Here is a 16,113-nt window from a genome sequence, read left to right as displayed (position 1 = left end):
ACCCTCCAGCTTGCCTCGCGCATGGAGGGAGCGAGGAGGTTCTTCAGCGGCGCATGCGTCGTCCTAAGCCTTCGGGGTGCTTGTGTTTGGGTGTCGGTTAGAAAAGCGGGAGGCATTTCCCCCGCCCCTTTTTGCCTTCGGGTGGGAGGAGGCTGAGGGAGTCCGGGAACCAATCAGATGCGACGTACTGGCTTCCCTGAGGCGGGGCGACAGCGAGAGTTTTTATTTTCTCCGTAGACGCCTCATCTCCCCTCAGTTGGTCGGCGTTGCGGCGGGTGAGGGGTAAGCGAGGAGGAAAGGCCCTTCGCCGCCGCCGTAGCTGCCTCAGGCAGGACTCGGCAATGGCCACCGGGCTCCTCCTCAGCCTCTTCGCTCACCACCTCGGCCTGCTTGGGCACTGCCATGGCGACGGGCTCCTCAGCGGCCCCCTCGCGACCCGTGTTGGTGGCGGCCGCCGTGTCCGGATCCTCCTCCTGCGGCGGCGGCGGCCTTTCTCGCCTGGCGGGGACCCGAGTCGGGAGCGGCAGTGGCGCAGCCGGCAGCAGCGGCACCAAAAAGAGGCCGTTTGTGACCCCGCTTTGCAACGGCCTTCTGAATTCCTACGAGGACAAAAGCAACGATTTCGTCTGGTGAGTTGGCCCTGGAGCGAGGGGGAAGCGGCTGCTACTCCCGTGTGTTTAGGGGCAGAGCTGAGGGGGTGTCATGGGGTTAGAGTTAGGCTGGCGCTGGTGGACACCTAGGCGTCTCTCAGCGTTGCTCTTCCAAGCGCAACACCCCCTCACTGGTTCATAATGCCGCCCTCCGGTTGTGCCTTATAGCTCAGGGCTCTCGCTGGCCTGCTAGGAGGAGCGTTATTTATTTTATTTATTAGACTTATATACCGCTTCATAGGGCTTTCAGCCCTCTCTAAGCGGTTTACAGAGTCAGCATATCGCCCCCAACAACAATCCGGGTCCTCATTTCACCCACCTGGGAAGGATGGAAGGCTGAGTCAACCTTGAGCCGGTGAGATTTGAACCGCTGAACTGCAGATCACAGTCAGCTGAAGTGGCCTACAATACTGCACCCTAACCACTGCGCCAGCTCGGCTTCATTAAGCTCATCTGAGTGCCTGGGAACTGCCACCGCATCAAAGCGTTGGCCATGGAAGAAAGAAGGGCATGGCCACTCGGCGAACTCATGGCTGACCATAAGATTTAAGCTGTGGATTTGGTAGCTTGTGATTTTCTCTCACACACACGTGCACACCTTTGATTAAAGAATAAGTTCTGTGGAGCTAAGTTTACTACTGCAGTCATTCTGAAAAGTAGATGATGAGGTTTCAGCTGCCCTGCATTTGCCTAAACTCAGATTATTATTAAATTAACCAGGATTGAAATATCCGTGTTGGCGGCAGGATTCCGTTTTGATGACGGAGTAACAGGAAGAAAAAAATTGTGTTTTGGGGCATTTCAATTTCCCATTCTCTTTTCTGAAATCGGCATTGTGGATTCATAGGGCTTCACCAATTAATTCACTGTGTTTACCTTGGAGCATATCAGTTGTCACAGGCACTGCTGATAAATCGACTCCAAGGGCCCCCTCCTCCCAATTGAATGGCAGTATCACTTTTAGGGATCTGACATTGTGATTGCATGCAATCTCACAAAAAGGGACTGCCTAAACTCTGGGAAAGCAACTTGTTGGGCTACCTTTGCAGATTGTCATTTGGGGGAAAAGTGAAAACTTTCCTCAGACACTAAATCGAACATTTTCCCTCTAGAAATTGTTTGCGTCTGTTATGGTGTGAAAGAGAAAAAAGTTCATTGAATTAAAAGATTCTTCATGGGGAATATTCACATCCAGTTATGTAGATCATTCTAGAGAGTTTAGCAGATCCATGGTTGTAACCCTTACATAGTAGGATTAACATTTTCAAAACAAAGCTAGTGTTGATATTTCTAGTTATAATGTGGAAAGGAAAACTGCTGGAGAGGGATGGGCAACCAGGTGCTATCCAGGAAGATTAGACTATTTCCCTCAGTTATTAGGGGAAGCAATGGGAGTTGCCTTTTCAAGCACTTGGAGCCTGATGCGCGCATGCACACACACACACACACACACACACAAAGGCATTTTTAATGTGTTTTAATTGAAGAAAAATATTGATAATTCAAGAAAGCTATTTTTTTTTACTAAGGGAGCTAATTTCTTTCCGATCTTCATAATTTTCAGAAAGACGGTAGAAATGTCAAAACTGCTGACAGAAAAAGAGGAGCTGGAATCAAAGATTCAGGAGCTTATAAATAAAAACCTCCAAAGAAAAAGTGGAACTCTGCGAAGAGTAGGAAGAAAAGCTGAGCAGCTGAGAAAATTTAGATAGCAACCCTGACTTTCTCTTCCTTTCTTGGCTATTTCACATCACAGAGAATTTATGGAAAACAAATGCATGTAATTCTTATGACCACGAAATGAAGAAAAGCAAAAATCTACAATTCGTTTTCAATCTTCACAGAACTTCCAGGTTTCGAGGCATCCAGAAAATATAATGCACGTGGGCCAGGATTTAAGTTTAAAGATACATTCCCATCAGGTAAGCAATCTAGCATGTGAGGAATCTTTTGACTGTACTTTACTGAGAAATCGTTCACGTCATATTAAGAGGTAAAGAAACCCAGTGTGATGGATGGGGTGGTGGAGGTAGTGAGTGTCAAAACCCTTGATTGAAAAAGAGGAGCTGGAATTAAAAATTCAAGAGCTTGTGAATAAAAATCTCCAACTGGCCAAAGAAAAAAAGGAGCTCTGCGAAGAGCTCCTTGAATGCATTTGGGTCAATATTAAAGGTTGGGGGGGGAAACGACATTGCCATAGGTCTATACTACAGGCCTCCCAACCAAGCAGAGGAAGTAGATGAACTTTTTGCTAGTCAGCTAACTAAGGTATGTAGGAAGTACACCACAATAGTAATGGGGGATTTTAACTACCCTGACATCAACTGGGAAACAAACTCTGCACCAAGTGGAAGATCCAACAGGTTCCTAACGAACCTAGCGGACAACTTTGTTTCCCAAAAAGTAGAGAAGGGAACAAGGGGATCAGCCATATTGGACTTAATTCTCACTAACAGAGAGGAAATTATAGAAGGTGTGGAAGCCACAGGAACTCTAGGGGCAAATGACCATGCAGTATTGGAATTCAACGTTATTCAAACACAAGTAGTAGAATAAAGTGAAACTAGATTCTTGGACTTTAAGAGAGCTAATTTCAATAAACTTAGAGAGAGCTTGGGAAAAATTCCATGGATGAGAATCCTCAAGGGGAAAACAACTCAAGAAGCTTGGGAAATTTTGAAAAATGAGATTACAAAAGCCCAGTCTAGTACAATACCAATGTAGAAGAAAAATAACAGCTGCATAGATGCATAAAGAATTCTCTGACAAATTGAAAGACAAAAAAGATAAGTATAAAAAGTGGAAAGGGAGAGACATAACTAAGGCAGAATATCAGCAAATAGCCCGAGCATGTAAAGATGAAGTGAGGAAAGCTAAGGCTCACAATGAAGAAAGGCTTGCCACAAAAGTAAAAAATAACAAAAAAGCTTCTTCCAACATGTTAAAAACAAGAAAAAGGTTAAGGAAACAATTGGTCCATTACTGGGAGAAAGTGGCAAGAAGGTGACAAGCAACAGGGAGAAAGCAGAACTATTTAACTCATGTTTTGCATCTGTCTTTACACAAAGGGATAAAACAGTCCAACCTATCAAAAACAGCACCACAAAAATCATATTAGGAACACAAGTTGAAATAGGGAAGAAAATGGTATGTGAGCACATGTTTATCCTAGATGAGTTCAAATCACCAGGACCTGATGCATTACACCCCAGGGTTCTGAAGCAACTGGCAGACAAGCTCAGAACCACTGAACTATATCAGAGATCCTGGAGCACAGGGGAACTACCAGAGGTCTGGAAAAGAGCTGATGTGGTTCCCATCTTCAAAAAAGGGGGGAAAAAACAGATCCAGGAAAATACAGACCTATCAGCCTGACCTCAATACCAGGAAAGATTCTGGAAAAGATAATGAATTAGTGAACACCTAGCAGCAAACAAAGTAATAGCCAAAAGCCAACATGGGTTTGTCAAAAACAGATCATGCCAGACTAATCTTTTTGCATTCTTTGATAATGTGACAAACTTAGTGGACCAGAGGAATGCCGTCGATATAGTTTACTTGGACTTCAGTAAGGCATTTGATAAGGTAAACCATAATCTACTACTAGATAAAGTAGAAGAATGTGGGTTAGACAGCATCACCACCAGATGGATTCGTAACTGGCTGACCAACCGCACTCAACGTATAGTCCTCAATGGAACTGCATCTTCATGGAGGGAAGGCTCTGTTTTGGGCCCGATACTCTTCAATATATTCATCAATGATTTGGATGAATAAATGGGGAACTCATCCAATTTGCAGATGACACCAAGCTGGCAGGAATAGCCAACGGTCCAAAAGATAGGCTAAAGATACAGATGGATCTTGACAAACTTGAACATTGGGCACTATGTAATAAAATGAAATTCAATGGTGAAAAGAGTAAGGTTCCACATTTAGGCAAGAAAAACGAAATGCACAGGTACAGTATAGGTGGTACCTTGCTCAACAGTAGTAACTGTGAAAGGGATCTTGGAGTCCTAGTGGACAACCATTTAAAGATGAGCCAGCAGTGTGCAGCAGCTGCCAAAAAAGCCAACACAGTTCTAGGCTGCATAAACAGAGGGACAGAATCAAGATCACAGCTATGCGAGCTGTGAGCGCCTCCACCTGTATACTGGACCCGTGTCCCTCCTGGCTGGTTGCCAACAGCAGTGAGGTGACACGAGGCTGGATCCAGGCGGTTGTTACCACCTCTCTTCGGGAGGGACACCTCCCCACCGCGCTGAAGGCGGCGGTGGTGAGACCCCTCCTGAAGAAACCGTCCTTGGATCCAGCAATTCTTAACAACTACCGTCCAGTCTCCAACCTCCCCTTTGTGGGGAAGGTTGTTGAGAAGGTGGTGGCCTTCCAGCTTCAGCGTACCTTGGAGGAAGCTAACTATCTTGACCCCTTCCAGTCTGGCTTCAGGCCCGGTTACAGCACAGAAACCGCTTTGGTCGCATTGACCGATGATCTCTGGAGAGCCAGAGATGGAGGCCATGCGTCCATCCTGGTTCTCCTTGACCTCTCAGCGGCTTTCGATACCATCGACCATGGTATCCCTCTGCGACGACTGCGGGAGGTGGGAGTGGGAGGCACTGTTCTGCAGTGGTTCTCCTCCTACCTCTCGGACAGGTCGCAGTCGGTGTTGGTGGGGGGGCAGAGATCGTCCCCGAGGCCCCTTACTTGTGGGGTGCCGCAGGGTTCGGTCTTATCCCCCCTACTATTTAACATATACATGAAACCGCTGGGCGAGATCATTCGGAGGCACGGGATAAAATACCACCAATATGCGGACGATACACAGTTGTATCTGTCCGCCCCGTGCCAACTCAATGAAGCGGTGGAAGTGATGAACCGGGGCCTTGAGGCTGTTAAAGACTGGATGAGAGCTAACAAACTGGTGCTCAACCCGGAAAAGACCGAGTGGCTGTTGTGTTTTCCTCCCAAAAATTTGGTTAATGTTCCATCAATCAGGCTGGGGGGACAAAATTTATACCCCTCAGACAGGGTCCGCAACTTGGGAGTCCTCCTGGACCCACAGCTGAGTTTCGACCATCATTTGTCAGCTGTGACCAGGGGGGCATTTGCTCAGGTTCGCCTGATGCGCCAGTTGCGGCCCTACCTGAACCGGGAGGCTCTCACAACAGTCACTCGAGCCCTTGTGACCTCTAGGCTGGAATACTGCAACATGCTCTACATGGGGCTGCCCTTGAAGAGCACCCGGCGACTTCAGCTAGTCCAGAATGCGGCCGCGCGAGTGATTGTGGGCGCACCACGGTTCGCCCACATAACACCGATCCTCCGTGAGCTGCGCTGGCTACCTGTTGATCTCCGGGTGCACTTCAAGGTCCTACTTACCACTCACAAAGCGCTCCATGGTAGTGGATCTGGCTATTTGAGAGACCGCCTTCTGCCGATTACCTCCCTGCGTCCCATCAGATCGCACAGGGTAGGCCTCCTCCGAATCCCATCCGCCAGTCAGTGCCGACTGGCGACTACGCGGAGGAGAGCCTTCTCAGTTGCAGCTCCGACGCTATGGAACAATCTCCCCGTGGAGATTCGCACCCTCACCACCGCCCAGGCCTTCCGCACAGCCCTCAAGAACTGGCTATCCCGTCAGGCCTGGGGATGAAAAATCTGAGTTTGTCCCCTCCCGAATGATGAATGAATGTTGTGCTCTATTTTTAATATTATGTATTGTCTTATGTCTTTTGTCTTTGTACCCCCCTTTCCCGTGTTTTGTAAGCCGCCCTGAGTCCCCTCAGGGAAAAGGGCGGCCTATAAATTATAATAAACATTCCAAACATCACGTGAAGTGTTGATACCACTTTATAAGGCCTTGGGAAGGCCACACTTGGAATACTGCATTCAGTTTTGGTCACCACGATGTAGAAAAGATGTGGAGACTCTAGAAAGAGTGCAGACAAGAGCAACAAAGATGATTAGGGGACTGGAGGCTAAAACATATGAAGAATGGTTGCAGGAACTGGGTATGCATCGTTTAATGAAAAGAAGGACTAGGGGAGACATGATAGCAGTGTTCCAATATCTCAGGGGTTGCCACAAAGAAGAGGGAGTCAAACGATTCTCCAAGGCACCTGAGGGTAGAACAAGAAGCAATGGGTGGGAACTAATCAAGGAGAGAAGCAACTTAGAACTGAGGAGAAATTTCCTGACAGAACAATTAATCAGTGGAACAGCTTGCCTCCAGAAGTTGTGAATGCCCCACACTAGAAGTCTTTAAGAAGATGTTGGATAGCCATTTGTCTGAAACGGTATAGGGTTTCCTGCCTAGACGGGGTTGGACTAGAAGACCTCCAAGGTCCCTTCCAACTCTGCTATTGTATTGTATTAAGACTATGAAGAAAACCTGAGCATGTGAGAAAATTTTAGATAGCAACCCAGAATTTCTCTTCCTTTCTCATCTATTATAATTAGTTTTAATTTTAAACAAGTTTTATAATTCAAATAAAAAAAACCTAAGGAGGCTAATTACATTTTGCTCTTCATATTTTACAGAAAAAATAGTTCCGAGGAGCCTGGGCAACTGGAGAAACTCAGACAAGATAATGAGAGACTCAGCTGTAAGGCTCAGAAACACTCTGGAGAAAAAGCAGAGCTCGTACAAGAAAATAATGACCTTAAAGAAGAACTTTATAGGTGAGAAATATTTAGATAGCGATTTGATTTTTTCTTTCAAATTCAGATTTATTTATTAGATCCCTTATTTCATTTTCATTTCATTTCATTTTATTATATTTATATGCCGCCCTTTTCCCCCGAAGGGGACTCAGGGCGGCTCACAACTCGAACCGGGGAAGGGGGATACAGACAAAAAATTTAAAAAACAGCAAGCATAACAATATATAATTTAAAAACTCACAACAGTCATACCATTCGAGAAGGGGGCAACAGCTCTTTAGCCCCAGGCCTGTTGGAACAGCCAGGTTTTGAGGGCTTTGCGGAAGGCCTGGAGGGTGGTGAGGGTTCGAATCTCCACGGGGAGTTCGTTCCAGAGGGTCGGAGCAGCCACAGAGAAGGCTCTCCTCCGGGTAGTCGCCAGTCGGCATTGGCCAGTGGATGGAATTCGGAGGAGGCCTAATCTGTGGGATCTAATTGGTCTAGTGGAGGTGATTGGCAGCAGGCGGTCTCTCAAGTACCCAGGTCCAATACCATGAAGGGCTTTATAAGTGACGACTAGCGCCTTGAAACGTATCCGGAGACCAATAGGCAGCCAGTGCAGCTCGCGGAGGATAGGTGTTACGTGGGTGAACCGAGGTGCACCCACGATCGCTAGATATATTGGATAAAAGAAGTATTCCATTCTTTTATATATATATGGATAAGTGAATAAGAGAACAGAAGAGCAATAGATATAATGGAATGCAAAAACAATTAGGAATGTAGGTATGCTTAGTAATTCAAGTAACAAATTAAGAGGGCTAATATCTCTCTGGTCCTCTTAATTTACAGAAAGATAGCAGTAGAATCCAAACTGACAGTAGAAAATGAAGAGCTCCGAAACAACGAGTTGCTGACATTCAAAAACATTGAAGTAACGGATGAGAGAGTACGAAGAAATACTGTGCAGGTGAGAAATTTTTAGATAGCCACCACACACAACAACTTCCAGAATTTCATATTAGAGTCTCCTTATCTTAGAAAGCTTGGAAAACAGTGAAAATCTCCTTAGAAAGACATTGATGAATTATGGCTCATTATACTTTTACATAAACAAATCTATGGAAGTGAATGGAAAGATATGTATAGGAGAGATCTTTCAACCTCCATACCCCCACTGCCCAACAATATTTATACATTTTTAAGAGGAAGAGGTTCCTGACATCACTGCAGTTCCCATCAGTTTTTAACTAAGAATATTCAGATTTACATCTAACCCTCTGATTTTTTTCTAGAAACAACTGAGGAAGGGCTGCTGCACCTTGTTGATGGACAGAGACCTAGTGCAAAAGAGGCTCTGTGAGTGTTTGCCAAACAAGGACAGCCATTACAGAAGACAAAATGACAAAATGAAGCCTCAAATGGTGGAATATCAATTAAACGAGAAATGGCTTAAAGTTTCAGTAGACAGCCTGAAAATAAAATAAAAAAAACACTTAAGGAACCCGGGCTAAATATACTGAGTTGGCTTCAGTAATCTCTGAAAATCCTGAAAAATGATTCTTCTAAACCAGTGATGGCTAACCTTTTTGTTGTGGCTTCCCAAAAGTGTGCAGGTGCGACAGGATGCCCGCACCCATAATGCAATGTGCAGCGACCCCACCCTTGCACGCCCCACCCACATGCACACACGACCCCACCCTTGCGCTCCCCCCCTTTTCAAGCCGCTCTTGAAAAATGGCTTCAACAATCCTTGAAAAACCTATAAGAGCCAGGTCCTTAAATATCTAAACAAGATGCCAAAACACTAAAACACCACACCTAGATACTCAGGAATGACTTAAAGCTTCTATTAAAGGCATTCGGGATCTACAGAAGTCCACGGCAGAAATTGCAAGAAGGCCATGGGAGAGATGGTTTGAAAAATCAAGAGAACCTCAAGAAGCAATGTTCTGAAGGACCAGTAGAAAATACATTACCATGGCTTGAAGGATCCTTAGAAAGCTTTTCATTTTCTGAAGAACCTATACCATTCCCCCCGTCCCTGCACATGCGTGTGCAACCCATGCCATCCCTACCCCCATGCATGCGCAGGAGTGATTGTTAGCTGTAGCTAGCTGGCTTGTGGTTGGGGTGTTTTGGAACCGTTGCTCTGCAAACTGTCTCTTCAACTCCTCAAAAGCCCCCTGGCACTCCTCCATTGTCCAATTTAGTGGTTGGGTTGGCCTGGCCGAGGTTTCCTCCTCTCTTTCCTGTTTTCAGTAACTTGGTGATCGGCAGGGCAATCTTGGCGATGGAGGGGATGAAATGCCTGTAAAAGTTTGCGAATCCCAGGAAGTTCTGCAGTTGCTTTCGGGTCCGAGGGTGTTGTCACTCCAGTATGGCTTTTATTTCCCTGGGTCCATTTCCACCCCATCACTTGACTGAGTGAGTTTATTCACGGTCCCTCACTACTTGGCTTGAATCACAGCTGGACTCATGGGCTATACAGCTAGTCTTCCTTTGGCATCATGCTCTTTCGGGTTTTTTCTCAGGTTTAAAATAAAGTTAACACTTTTCAAGCCAAGAATAGCACAGAGCTGGGATACTTGCAAGAAGGCCTCTCTCTGAGGGTATATGCCCATCCCACCATGCCAGATAAAGTGGCTGCCTCCAATTCCCCTCACTTAGATGTTGTCACCCAGTGAGACCTAGTTAGTGCACCTTTCTCATAGCTGCCCCTGCCAAGTGATAGAGGATTTTCTATGAGTTCCAGCATCCTCCCTCCCTCCCTCCCTCCCCTTATTGGGTGATAAGGACCCCGCAAACAGCCGGTTCGTCTTCCAATACATGGGGTAGTTTAAGACTTGAGTCCACAGGGAGAATGGTTTTGCGGGTACCATACAGTGTAGAGTTTGTGGTTATTTTATTGGTTTTTATATATTATGCACTGACCCACCCAGGGGTGTTGTGTATAAGATGAATGACCACATCTGTCTCTTAAATAAGAAGGGGTCACTACAGCGTGATCTCCTGTCCAACAACAAAATCAAACTTATCCTAATAATGAGGAATTTATATTCAATTGATGACAGTCAATGGAGAAGGGGAAGGGGAATAAATCTCTGATTGAAACAGTTTGAGTGTAATAAATGATGATGAAGAATGAAGGCTGTTGGAAATTCCTGTGACCTCACTGCATTCAGGCAACCCAACCCAGATGTGACCCAAGTTAGATCCTCCAGGGAGATTCCCCCCAACAGTGTGGCTGTTAGGAGGGACTATGCTGATTCTCTCTTGACTTGGAAGTATTGCCTCCGTTGCAGATTCTTCACCTGGAAGCAAAGAAGAGGAGTTAGAGGACAACATACAATAAGGACTGAATTCTCACTTTCTCTTGCCATTTTGCCAGCTAGGAACAAGCAGGAAGAACAGAAATTATCAGGGCAAAGCAAAGGAATGATTACCTAGAGCGGGTGTTGGCAACCCGCAGCTCCAGAGCCGCATGCGGCTCTGGGTCCTCTGCTGTGGCTCCCTGTCCCATCACTTCTGTCTCTGTGTCTCTTTTCTCTCTGCCCAAGCCAGCAAGCTCTCCTTCGGGTGCTTCGCTACTATTTCTTTTTGGAAATCTGGGCTGGAGAATGATCACCAGCCGTGGCGGAGGCTTCCCTTTGGGCAACCCTCCTTATATTGCCGTGGCCAGCTGCGGTGGGACTGGGGGTGGTGTGCACATGGAGGGAAACCCTCCTCAAGCGCATGCCAAAGGAGGATGTTAACAGGATGCAAAAGGGCGCAGCTTCTCTCCTGCACTAAGGCTCCAGCCATCGTCTTGCCATGTCGTCCCTCCCCACTCCCGCAGCACTTAGGCCGGGCGCTGAGGATGTGAGCTCCAGCCCGAAGCAGCAGGAAGTGAAGGCTGCCTTATATACAAATGTGGCACGAAAGCAGGTAGTCGGCCGCTTCACTCCTGCACTAAGGCTTCAGTGATCATCCTCCTGCCCCTCCCTCTCATGCAGACAAGGGGGACATGGCAAGGTGATGGCCGGAGCCTTAGTGCAGGAGCGAAGCAGCCCTATACCTGCTTTCACACCACATTTGGATGTAAGACAGCCTTTGTTTCCTGCTGCTTTGGGCTGGAGCTCGTGTCCTCCACACTTGGCTGGGGAGGGAGGGATGACATGGCAAAGTGATGACTGGAGGCTTACTGCAGGAGAGAAGCCACGTCCTTTTGCATCCTGTTAAATGGGGAGGGAGAGAAAGAAATAGAAGGGAGAGGGAGAAAGATGGGAAACAGAAAGTGGGGGGGAGTGAGGGAGGAAGATGGGGAGAAGGAGCAAGAGAGAGATGAGAGGGAGGTGGAAAAATGGGAGAGGAAAGAAGAAAGATGAGAGAAAGGGAGAAAGATGGGAGAAGGGGACGGACACACAGCCATTTGGACCAATTTAATAAGAGACATATTGGTGCATCTGTGGAAGAGAAATCTGAAAGCTTCCGGGGTTTCCCACCCAGTTGAAAGTTCATGATCTTGCCTCCCACACCGCCAAGTCTGCAGAGTGAGGTTAGATTTAGCGAGTAACCTCTGCAAGGTAATGTCCCGCACACCACAAATTATGCAGTCCAGAATCAGCTCGTCCAGGTCTCAGAATTCGCAGTACGCTGTGGCCTTGCGAAGCGCCGCAACATACTCATTAATCGATTCGCCCTCTTTCTGGTTTCTGATGTTAAACTCATGCTGGTGAGTGTGCTTGGATGGCTTAGGCGCATAGTGGGTCCTTAGCGTCTACTGCAGAACGGACCAGGCGACTGCTTGAAGCAGTGTTGGCTCAGAAAGGTTTTTTGCCATCCCGAACATTTCCCGGGGTGGCAAAAAACGCCCACAGTATCCGAGGAACATGTTGTTCTTGCGGCCTTCAGGAAGGCCCATTGGTAATTTGCCTCCAGGAAGCAATCAAATCGTAGCATGTACGATTCCCAGTGCTCGGTGACTGGGTCATACGGAGTCGGTGGGGCGTGCATAGCCATTTTGTGTACAGAGGGCGATTTGAGTTTGCCGCTCAAAAATGGCTGCTCGAAAACCGCGCTGAGCTCCAAGCTGGATCTACTTGCTGGATTGCTACGCTCTTTTTGGTTCGCCTAGTTGCCTTCCAATCCCACCTTCGTCGCCAGTGTGTTAGATTGGGTAATGGATAGGCACACACAGGCTTACGGTAACAACAGCTCTTTATTGAGTACAACAAGTGGGAACAATCCAGCGAAGGTTGAGTCTGACAGCAGCCCTTTTATAGGGAGCAATCAGACCCTTCGACCAATAGGATTAAACCTCTGTTCCCACTGGAACAGAGGACCTTGGTGGAAACCACTGTAGTTAGAACTAATATCTAACAAGAGACACATTCTCATGACATCACCTCCATCTCATTTCACTCTTTTTTTAGAAACTGCAGTCAATTTTAGTCTCTCTTCACCAATATGGCAGCCATATAAATTAAAGGAAAAAAATATACAAATAAACAAAGAAGCTCTCCTTTAAAGCTAACAGTCCTAATTTGTAAGGATTTTTTTCCTTGTTATATTAACTGCAAGATTGTTTTGTCATTAGGCTCCTCTCCAGACTATAAAAAGACGGCTTGTGCACACACCCTTTCTGCAGAAGTCAACGCATTAACTAATGTTTGATGAACATTATTGTGAGCTTGGCAGAATGGATTGCTGCCAGGGCTTATCTGTGCCCGTTTGCTGCCAAGGACCTGTCTATCTGTGAATAAATTCCGTAAAGTATCTTTGGCTTGGAGTGTTTTGGTGTGGGACGAGGGGGGTCAGAACAGAAAGATATGCAATTTTTAGAACTAGTACGTAATAAACAGTGACATCTTTTATAAGAAAAAAAAGGATGGCAGCTACAATGTAGATCTTTAAGATTTCATTTGTATTTTTTCTTATGTTATTTCTTAATGTATAATTTAAACCTGGATATAAACTTCAAAACACATCTTGATGGTTTACCAAACGTGCTGGGGAAAAAAAAAACTATGGAATTTCCAGGCAGGCAAGTACAAAGTTATTCACTTAGAACAAAGGGCTCAAAGTCATTTCGTCACGGCAACGTCATTGGGAATGTTCCCCCCTTCGCTAAACCAGGCGTGGTTGTGGCCAGCATGTGATGCATCCGGCCCATGGGCCGGGAGTTTGACAGCCCTGACTTAGAAGAAGGAAAATGAAAATGCAAGGGAAGAAGGATGGGGGAATGATAAGCGTATTTGTGAAAATGTTCTCAGAATTGTCATCGATTGCAAACCAATTTGCTAATATGTGTACAAGAATGACACTGTATAGGGAATATGTCAGAGGTGGGTTCCTACCAGTTCGCACCTATTCGGTAGAACCGGTTCGTCAAATCTACCGAACCGGTTAGAAGAGGTTCCACCAGTGGTCCCGGAAAGCAGGCCACACCTACAGAAGAGATTCCAAATTTTTTTGAAACCCACCACTGGTCCTTGGATATGATTATTCTACACTATCATGCTCCTATTTATAAAACTCAGTGCCTCTGTGAAAGGTAAGGATGACTACTGCGTTTGTGGTGCAATCAGAACATTGCGTGTGTTGAAGTTGTTTTAACGCAAACCAAAGATGCCTTTTAAAAAACAAGTTTACATCATATTCTTATGCAGGCCAGTGCTGTGTGTGAGGTAATTTAAGGTGGTTCTGACAAGTGTCGTCGGCATCTTCATATCTGTGGCAAGCCACTCCCATCCGGTCACATGGGCAGCAAGCCGCTCCCACAAAGGAGGCCACATCCACAGAGTAGGTTCAAACAATTTTTGAGTGCCCACCACTGGAATATGTATAGCTGTAGGAATTTTGATTTACGTTTCAGATCCTTGTTTTAATATTGGGTTTCCTTTTGCAGTTTCCATTCGTTGTATCCAATTTCAAATCATAACACTAGGCGGATCTGTGGCTCTATGTATTTGTGGATGATCCTTAGTTTGGCCTCAACAGGTGGAGGCATGCTTTCCCAAAATACCGTTAGACTTCCTTTTATGCTGCTCTTGTATCTTCTTTGGTTTCAACTACAGTCCCAGCTGCCTTGTCTATTTTTAGGAGAAGTGTGCAAGAGTTACTATGGAGTGGAAAAATTTTCTACTGTCCCTCTCTAAGGTGTAATAAATCTGACAGATGTAAAACGATAGCATGTTTCTTTACATATTACCCTTCTCTCCGTCACTATTAGTACCCTCTGATACATGTATTCCACTTTTCCTGGCTGTGAGTCACTTGTATGTAAGCCTGTAACAGTTCATTAAAACAGATTTAAAATGGACACTGATACCATCTGAGTTTGCTTCCAGCAGGTAAAACCTTTAATGTGTTTTACTACAGTATTTTGTTTTTTTATATTTTAAAAAAATGTTTGCAAAAAGAAATTGCTTCGTTTTTCCTGGCTATGTGTTCCGTGATCTTTTTTTTCTTAATTCTTATACCTCGGTTTCATGTTTTAATTTAAAAAAAATCTAAAATATTAATGAAAGGATTTCTATGGCTACCTCATGGAGTGGCTTTAAAGAGGGAAACTGAAAAGAAAATTATAGTGATTTTAGGTATGCTGTTGAATTAAATTTAAAACTGCTGCTAGTGAAGATGTTAAAACCAAGAATACAAACTACAGCTGGACATGGAATATTTAATAGTATAAATGCTATTTTATAAATCTGATTTAAACTAAAAAAAACAGTAAGGAGGAATCTAGAATGTAAATGCTTTTAATAGTGGTATATATGCATATGACTTTTGTGTAGAGTACCACTTTTTCTTTTTTTTTAATAAAAATCATTTTGATGTAATTTTATTAAAATCCAACGTGTATTTTGTGACAGGCCAATCATGTGGAAATTTGAATATATACATATACAGGTGAAACTCAAAAAATTAGAATATCGTGCAAAAGTTCATTGATTTCAGTAATGCAACTTAAAAGATGAAACTAATATATGGGATAAGACTCATTACAGGCAAAGCAAGATAGTTCAAGCCATGATTTGTCATAATTGTGATGATTATGGCGTACAGCTCATGAAAACCCCAAATCCACAATCTCAGAAAATTAGAATATTACATGCAATCAATAAATCAAGGATTGTACATAGAACAATATCGGACCTCTGAAAAGTATAAGCATGGATATGTACTCAGTAGTTGGTTTGGGCCCCTCTTGCAGCAATTACTGCCTCAATGCGGCATGGCATGGAAGCTATCAGCCTGTGGCACTGCTGAAGTGTTATGGAAGACCAGGATGCTTCAATAGCGGCCTTCAGCTCTTCTGCATTGTTCGGTCTCATGTCTCTCATCTTTCTCTTGGCAATGTCCCATAGATTCTCTTTGGGGTTCAGGTCAGGCGAGTTTGCTGGCCAATCAAGCACAGTAATCCCACGGTCATTGAACCAGGTTTTGGTGCTTTTGGCAGTGTGGGCAGGTGTCAAGTCCTGCTGGTAAATGAGGTCAGCATCCCCATAAAGCTCGTCTGCGGAAGGAAGCATGAAGTGCTCCAAAATCTCTTGGTAGATGGCTGCGTTGACCCTGGACTTAATGAAGCACAGTGGACCAACACCAGCAGATGACATGGCTCCCCAAATCAACACAAACAGTGGAAACTTCACACTGGACTTCAAGCATCTTGCAGTGTGTGCCTCTCCGTTCTTCCTCCATACTCTGGGTCCTTGGTTTCCAAATGAGATGCAAAAGTTGCTCTCATCAGAAAAGAGGACTTTGGACCACTGAGCAACAGACCAGGTCTGTTTTTCTTTAGCCCAGGTAAGATGCTTCTGACGTTGTTTGTTGT

The 16,113-nt window shown here is 45.2% G+C and overlaps 1 long non-coding RNA gene across 2 annotated transcripts; it reads left to right on the top strand.

Annotated features, from left to right (window-relative positions):
- The first annotated feature begins 230 nt into the window (after window positions 1–230).
- On the top strand, window positions 231–8,810 carry LOC116515133. Of its 2 annotated transcripts, none has more exons than XR_004256194.1 (5): window positions 231–629; window positions 2,215–2,572; window positions 7,194–7,334; window positions 8,148–8,265; window positions 8,591–8,810. It is a non-coding gene; the product is annotated as an uncharacterized LOC116515133 (long non-coding RNA). The 2 variants fall into 2 exon arrangements; XR_004256195.1 differs by having other exon boundaries at window positions 235–629; window positions 2,407–2,572.
- The last annotated feature ends 7,303 nt before the right edge of the window (window positions 8,811–16,113 follow it).

This window comes from Thamnophis elegans, chromosome 11 (assembly GCF_009769535.1).
Source record: "Thamnophis elegans isolate rThaEle1 chromosome 11, rThaEle1.pri, whole genome shotgun sequence".
Classification (NCBI taxonomy): Eukaryota; Metazoa; Chordata; class Lepidosauria; order Squamata; family Colubridae; genus Thamnophis; species Thamnophis elegans.
This window is presented reverse-complemented; position numbering and strand designations above follow the sequence as displayed.